This window comes from Hetaerina americana, unplaced genomic scaffold (genome assembly GCF_022747635.1).
Source record: "Hetaerina americana unplaced genomic scaffold, ioHetAmer1.1.p SCAF_2, whole genome shotgun sequence".
In the NCBI taxonomy this organism is placed as follows: domain Eukaryota; kingdom Metazoa; phylum Arthropoda; class Insecta; order Odonata; family Calopterygidae; genus Hetaerina; species Hetaerina americana.
Genome location: NW_027286763.1, coordinates 101,549,906 through 101,556,700, shown reverse-complemented (window position 1 = coordinate 101,556,700; position 6,795 = coordinate 101,549,906). Strand labels below are relative to the sequence as shown.

At 38.3% G+C, this 6,795-nt stretch overlaps 1 long non-coding RNA gene across 2 annotated transcripts; it reads left to right on the top strand.

Annotated features, from left to right (window-relative positions):
* Window positions 1-5,485: 5,485 nt before the first annotated feature.
* On the top strand, window positions 5,486-6,586 carry LOC139687933 (uncharacterized). Of its 2 annotated transcripts, none has more exons than XR_011700698.1 (4): window positions 5,486-5,503; window positions 5,605-6,047; window positions 6,119-6,227; window positions 6,316-6,586. It is a non-coding gene; the product is annotated as an uncharacterized lncRNA (long non-coding RNA). The 2 variants fall into 2 exon arrangements; XR_011700699.1 differs by having other exon boundaries at window positions 6,098-6,227.
* Window positions 6,587-6,795: the final 209 nt, after the last annotated feature.

Genomic DNA, 6,795 nt, shown 5'->3' with positions numbered 1-6,795 from the left:
TTTAGCGAGATGTTTCTCGCTTGCGGGTTTTGATAAAAAATATTCTGCGTAATTAGGAAAACCGAAATGTTAAAGTGATGGCTTCCTCTAGTGAACAGTTTAGAGACGTCTTTGCTATAGGCCCCTTCGCTCATTAAATCATCAATCACGTACAACGTTGGCACACCACCAAATTCTTCGAAAGGCGGTATTTCGGTTCGAAATTGAACGGGTATTCTAATGCTTGGTTCACTTCCAGGAGCACAGCACCATACTATTTCACGTATCGGGCTATTCACCATATAATCTAAATTTTCCAAAAACTGCGTGACAAATGTGGTTTTCCCGCAGCCTGAGGGACCCGCGCAAATACAGGTAAATGGATGCTTCCAGGCTAACGTTTTGGTTAACACTGAAATTTAGATTAAAAATATCTTTCTTTTATAATTTCAATCGCCGTTAAAAGCATCATTATGCGTTCGTTTTCGTGGAATTTTATAGTGACCCCACGCAAACGTTTTTATCCCGTCTTCACAAAGGTATCGCTTATCGTCGGATGCATTCAGCGTGACTTTATTCATCTCCATGGTGTAAATATTATGCATTTTACTCCGTATCACGTTCATTTTTCGAAATACCACCGAGTTCTCCCGGAGACATTGTACATAGTCGTTAAATTTTAAACCTTTTTCCTTAACAACTTTCGTTATTCCTTTTGCTTTCTTCTTTTCTTTACCTCCCTCTACCTTGAACGAATAAAGTTTACTACGTAATCCGACAAAATGTGTCATTAGGTTTCCATCGCATTCGTCCTTGAATTTACCAATTACTTTTTTATTTTGTTCAGAAAAGCAAAAGTGATCCTTTGGATAATTCGACGTGTCAAATGCATCTAGGTTCCCCAGAAAATCCCTATACACATCATCCGTTTTTATTTCATATATGAAGCTATCAGTATCGGTGTAGGCGAGGGATATATTTTCCCCGTATTTCGGAAGCATTGTTCTATAATGAAAGTTATACATTAAAGTCTTACTCAAGTCCAAGACACAGAAACCTATATATATAGGTTTATTCATTTTTATGACTGCCTTCCGCATGTGAATGGCAACTAAACACTCGTGAAAAATCGTCCTATCCAGAAATGTTGACTTATTAATTAGTTTTTGTAGTCTTTTTTCGTTTACCACTAATTCCATATTCATACGTTTCCTCACGTTCTCCATTGTTTTCCCAAATACTGCATTGTTCATCAGTTTATAGAAATCCTTCTCAAAATCATTGACGGCCATTTTTCTTTTCTCAGTGTTCAAATCAATATAGGTCCTTAACCAAGGTGATTGACTAAACCTGATTACTCTATGCACCTTCTTCAGCACCAGTCCTAGTTCTAAAGCTTGTTTCAAGTTTACGTAATGAATTACATATTTACTCTTATTTTCGAGAGTTGTTAGCAGTTTTTTATGTTTACCGCCAGGTGGTGTCTTGTTTTCCGGGCAAAGAGGGAGATCTGAATGTGTATCGTGTAGCCTATGTGGGTACTCAAGATCAACTTCGAGAATATATCCAGTTTCACTGTCTTCGGGAACATTTTCAACGTTTAAATCATCAATTTCTGCCTGTGTTAACAATCGAAATTTACCGTAGGGAAGGGGTCTCGAAAGGGCCCACCCATAGAGATTGTTAGCGTCTAGATATGTCAAATAGGTTGGACCTGAATCTGGGTCATGACTTGACATGTATCTATTGTTCGATTCGCAGTACCTTTTACAGCATTGTGAAATTCCTCCTCGGATGCCGTTTTCAATCATTAGTATCATGTCGTAGTCAGTCAAAAGCTCTAGTTCTATTTCAGTGTATTTGAGCATTGCATCAAAAGTTAAACCTGGAGCAGTATAATACCACGCAGGATCTAGTTTATACGCGCTGTAGCATACGTCACGAAAATTTTCAAAAACATCAGCTAAAAGGGTCACGTCGCTTTTCAGATAGACATCGCTGTAATCGCCGAGTGTTTCACATTCAAATGCGTCCCAAACATTTTCTGCATGCTGATAATCTTCGTCAGATACATATTCATCGGTCAGTCTGTTGTAAAAATTCTCCTTTTCCGGGAGCAAGGTTTCATCGAGTTTATTCAACGAATCAGTGTAATCATAGGGATAAACCCCCTTTCGTGTAACTAAATTTGTCTTTTCACCGAATATTGTGCTTGTGCATTTAAACTCTGTTAAATTGGCAACCAATGAAGCTAGAGAGGTAGGCATGAATCTAAACGTGTCAACAAACCGAATTTTGAAATTTTCCGTGATAGACTTAGAAAAAGATATATATTTTTCTTCAGAATTTGGAATTATAAATATTTCCCTGTCATCATAGTTAAGCTCTCGTACGATGAAATGCCCATCATATGATGAGAGGTTATGAATAAAGATTGGAAGGAAATTCGGCATTTTATATTGAATGTTACAAAAATAGTGCGCAGGTCCTCTATACTTTCCTGTCAAATGATCATGGTCTCTAACTTTATTCTCCTTCAATTCTTTACCACAAATGTGACATGCGTTTGCAGTTTCAAAATCTGAGTCTTCCTCTGGAGTGAGAGGATTCATTGGAATAATATTTTTGTAAAGTTTACAAACTTTTTCAGCCTCTTCTTTCATCCGTAAAATGAATACCCTAGCAGCATTGGGACCTCGGTACAGGTATGGGTCCTCGCATCCCTCAGGTCCCACTACGATGTAACTAAAGCTGAATGGGGTATGTCTCTGCATTAAATTAGTATAAGATGAGTAAGGATAAGGCTCGCAGGTACTAATATTTTCCAGAAGACATTCAAAGTCAGCGTAAATGACAAAAGGTACCCGAAAAGAATAATTTAAGTTTGTGAATTGTAAACTTTTATTGTCCTCGTCAGGTAGAATGATTTTACTCGGCTCGCCTGTACCTTTACATAGCTGTTGATGCTCTTCTAGCCTGTGCTTACTCCGGTAATGTGTGAGGCAGCGTTTGCAAGTGAATATTCTATTAGAATGCTTCGTAATTTGGGAGTGAATCAATTTATCAAAATTCCTAATCCAACAATAGTGAGCGGTTGTTTCGTTGCTAATGTAAAGGAGGTCGCGATGATCCTCGAGCTCATGATCTACAATTTTTAGTGGGTACACGAGGTTCTTATCTGTCAGACCAAAAACGTTGATTGAAATATTATTGACACGTTCGAATTTGGGAATATCTTTCAGCTCCACCGGGTACGCGATGCAGTCCCAATTGTAACCCATATGGCATGCTCGTGTCTTATACTGGGAAACTCTTTGAGGATCCTTATCGATATTTTTGGCCCAAATGGCATACTTAAAGCAGTATTGATCATCATTTCTGATATTGATAACGGATTTAGTATTCCTAATTTTTATAGGCAGCTCAATGAATGTTGATCCTCGAAATGGCGTGTACTTGTTTATTCGCAGTTCTAAACCTAGCACATTTGATAAGGCCCATCCTGAACCTTTAGTGTGAAATTCGGACTTTTCTTTTAAAAGTTTAGAAAATGTCTCATTGATTACTTCCTCAATTTCATCTGCTAACAATAACCTGCGATTGTTGGTTTTGAAGGAAGCGTTCATTTAATCCCTCTCACCCTTTTTGAATTTGCAAATTAAAACAAGATTGAATTTAATGGCACTATTTTCCACTATTTGATCATTTATCTTTTCGATCAACTGAGTTTTGATGTTATTGAGAAATGAGATCACGTCCTGTTCACCATCTTCCACGGGAGTAATCCAAAATGTTTTCAGTCTGGAACGAATAGCTGATTCAATTTCATTGAATCCTCTCCCTATTTGCTCGTTGATTTTAATCCGGTGCGCGTTGGTATTCTCATGAGGCATAGCCTCGTCAATGTCATAGAAGATTTCACAGGAAGTGCAAAATTTTCTTCCCTTTGCCTTATCCAGCGCATTTTTCATTCGATTATACGTCCCCATATCAGAAATGTTATCGTCATCAAACACTATTTTCATATATATGTCACTTAATGCCTGTTCTAATTCTTCCGAATTGTGATAGCTACCAGCATTGTAATTTTCTAGAATTTCTTGGATAGAGGGCATGATTAAAGGTTCTTTGAGCTGTTGCTGAAATAAAATAAAAAAATGATACGTATGAAAAAATACATTTTCATCTCATTACATTAAGTGCAGGATCTAGAGGTAGAAAAACCTCGTAACGAATATCATCTACTTCATAACCCCGTTCGAACAGAAACTCGTATTCTTCTGCAATAGTATATTGCTCAATATGATTAAACGTAGTGCGAGGTATTGAATCGGATAAATGGTACAAGATTATGTCAACTTTACTCTGCAAACAATGTCTAAATGAGATACCCGGTGATTGTCTCTTCTCCGTCTTAACGAATGCGCTTTGAACAATATATTTTGATAACTTTAATAATGATATTTTATATAGTGAATTTACGTTAGACATTGCTGTATATATATTACTACTTCTGATTAGTTAACAAACTATGCAATCCTATTGATAAAATCAATTATATATGAATTTCTTTTAGGTATTGCATATACCCTAAGAAATTAATGCGATTATTAATGATATGTACTTACTCCTGACGTCAATGAATACAGCTGATGATTCGGGAGGTGAAATCGGTCCGTAATAGCTCTCTAAGCTGCTCTGGAGGAAATGGAAACTTAACTCTCAGAAGTGGAGTTTTATAGAAATAAAAGCTAATTCCCTCAGCGGAACACCCGTGCAAGAAGGCCACCTAGTTAGAATCAAGTAATGTCATCATCTGTGCATGTGCTGGTCTGGATGTGGATGGAATTAACTAGTTCAACCATTTGAATTATCCACCGACGCAACCTAAGCATGTGCCAAGGTTTGCGGAGTTGGCAGCTTCTACTGAAAAAATGCAATGCTCAATGCCGAACATCCGCGCAAGAAGGTTACCTAGTTGAAATCAAGTAATTTCATCATCTACGCATGTGCTTGGATGGAATTGACTAGTTCAGGTATTTCCTTTCAATTATCCTTCGACGCAACCTGAGCATGTGCCAAGGTCTTTGGAGTTGGCAGCTTCTACTGAAAAAATGCAATGCTCAATGCCGAACATCCGAGGACATGCAAGGAGTTGTTATTGAAAGAGATTAAGGAGGATGAGGAATCTCTCAAGGATGTTGGGATATGTTCAACGAGTGAGGTCAGCGGAGTGAAAAAAAACCCACTCCACTATCCGATCTTGCTTAATGCAACCTCCTCCTCTAACTTCCTAGTTTTAGCACGTAGCATGATGCTCTACAGAAGCGTTCCTGTATATAAACCCTCAGCTTTGAGTCTCCATCATTCAACACCTGGCAGAGATCTACTACCGTCGCTATTATCCGCTCTCCTCTGATCATCGCCGCTCATTGCCGAATTGCCGAATTGCACCATATTCCAGTCTTGTCACCACTCCTGCACCAAAAATCATAATCATGGAGGCTACTACTTCTGCTTCTGGGTAATTATGACTTAGAGATAATTACCATTATTTTAAATGTTATTTGAATATGGTTGAGGAGGGGTCTTAAATATATATATTTATCATATTAAAATTTTCAGAATTTCCATCATCATTAGGAAACTACACCCGTTTGCAAGTACCCCTATGCCATGCTATGAATGCCCTGCTGGATATGATATTAGTGCTGTCCAGTGGGATATAATTCCTAAGCGGGGGCGGGCTTTAATACCTTGCGGATTCTCCCTTGAAATCCCCAAAGGATTTTACGGGAGACTCGCATCCCGCTCTAGTCTTTCGCTGAGGTATGGGATAGAAGTTGGGGCGGGTGTAATTGATCCTGATTATAGGGGGGAAATTAAGGTTCTCCTCTATAACCATAGTGATGAGGATTTTTTGGTGAGAAGAGGAGCTAGAATATGTCAAATCATCCTTGAAAGAATCGCTACAGATGTTTCATTTGTAGTGTCTGATGACGTTACCTCTAATAGTAACCGAGGACAGGGTGGTTTTGGCAGTTCTAATCACCCTCCAGTTAATTGATGTGAGTAACGATTAATATATATATAAACATATGATTTATTGTATACAAAGTTTTCGTTTTTACCTTTGTAGGATGGAGTCCACCCCCTCAACCACGACGCTTAACAGCACCCCCACTGTCAGCGTCACCACCTCCACCTCAACGTCACCCGAAGCGTTGACCTCTTCATCAACTTCTGTGGTAGCTTTTTTAACTGGTTATATCAAATTTTAATAATGCTCGAAGTGTAATTAATATCTACTGACGGTACCTATTTTTATTCTGGCAGGCTAGCATCCGGGAAAGATTCTTTCGGTTGCAGGAGGAGGGGTCATTTCTGAAGAAGGAAGATTTGGAGGAGGAAACCCGCTACCGGGTGGAGAAGGTGGAGATGATGACCACCCGATTCGGGGAGGGGGTGGTGGCGACAATCTTTTTTCGGGGGAGGGAGAAGAAACTTTTTCTCCCCCGAATGTTTACAATGACGGTGGGGGAGGTTATGATTTATAATTATAGCCAAGAAAAGTTTTTTATATGTAAAAAAAATAATCAAATAAAAATTATTTGAAACAAAATGTTCGTTTTAATGTATATGAATTTCCACAATTTTGTATCCCTATTCCTTAGAGAAAACATTATATATTTGGTCCACCTATTTGGTATATCAAAGTTTTAGAAATTGGGAATGTTATACCCTTATGTCTGGTATCGTACAGAATTTTAAAAATGGTACCTCAATTAGGGATTTTTCCATACCCTTAGTTTTCCA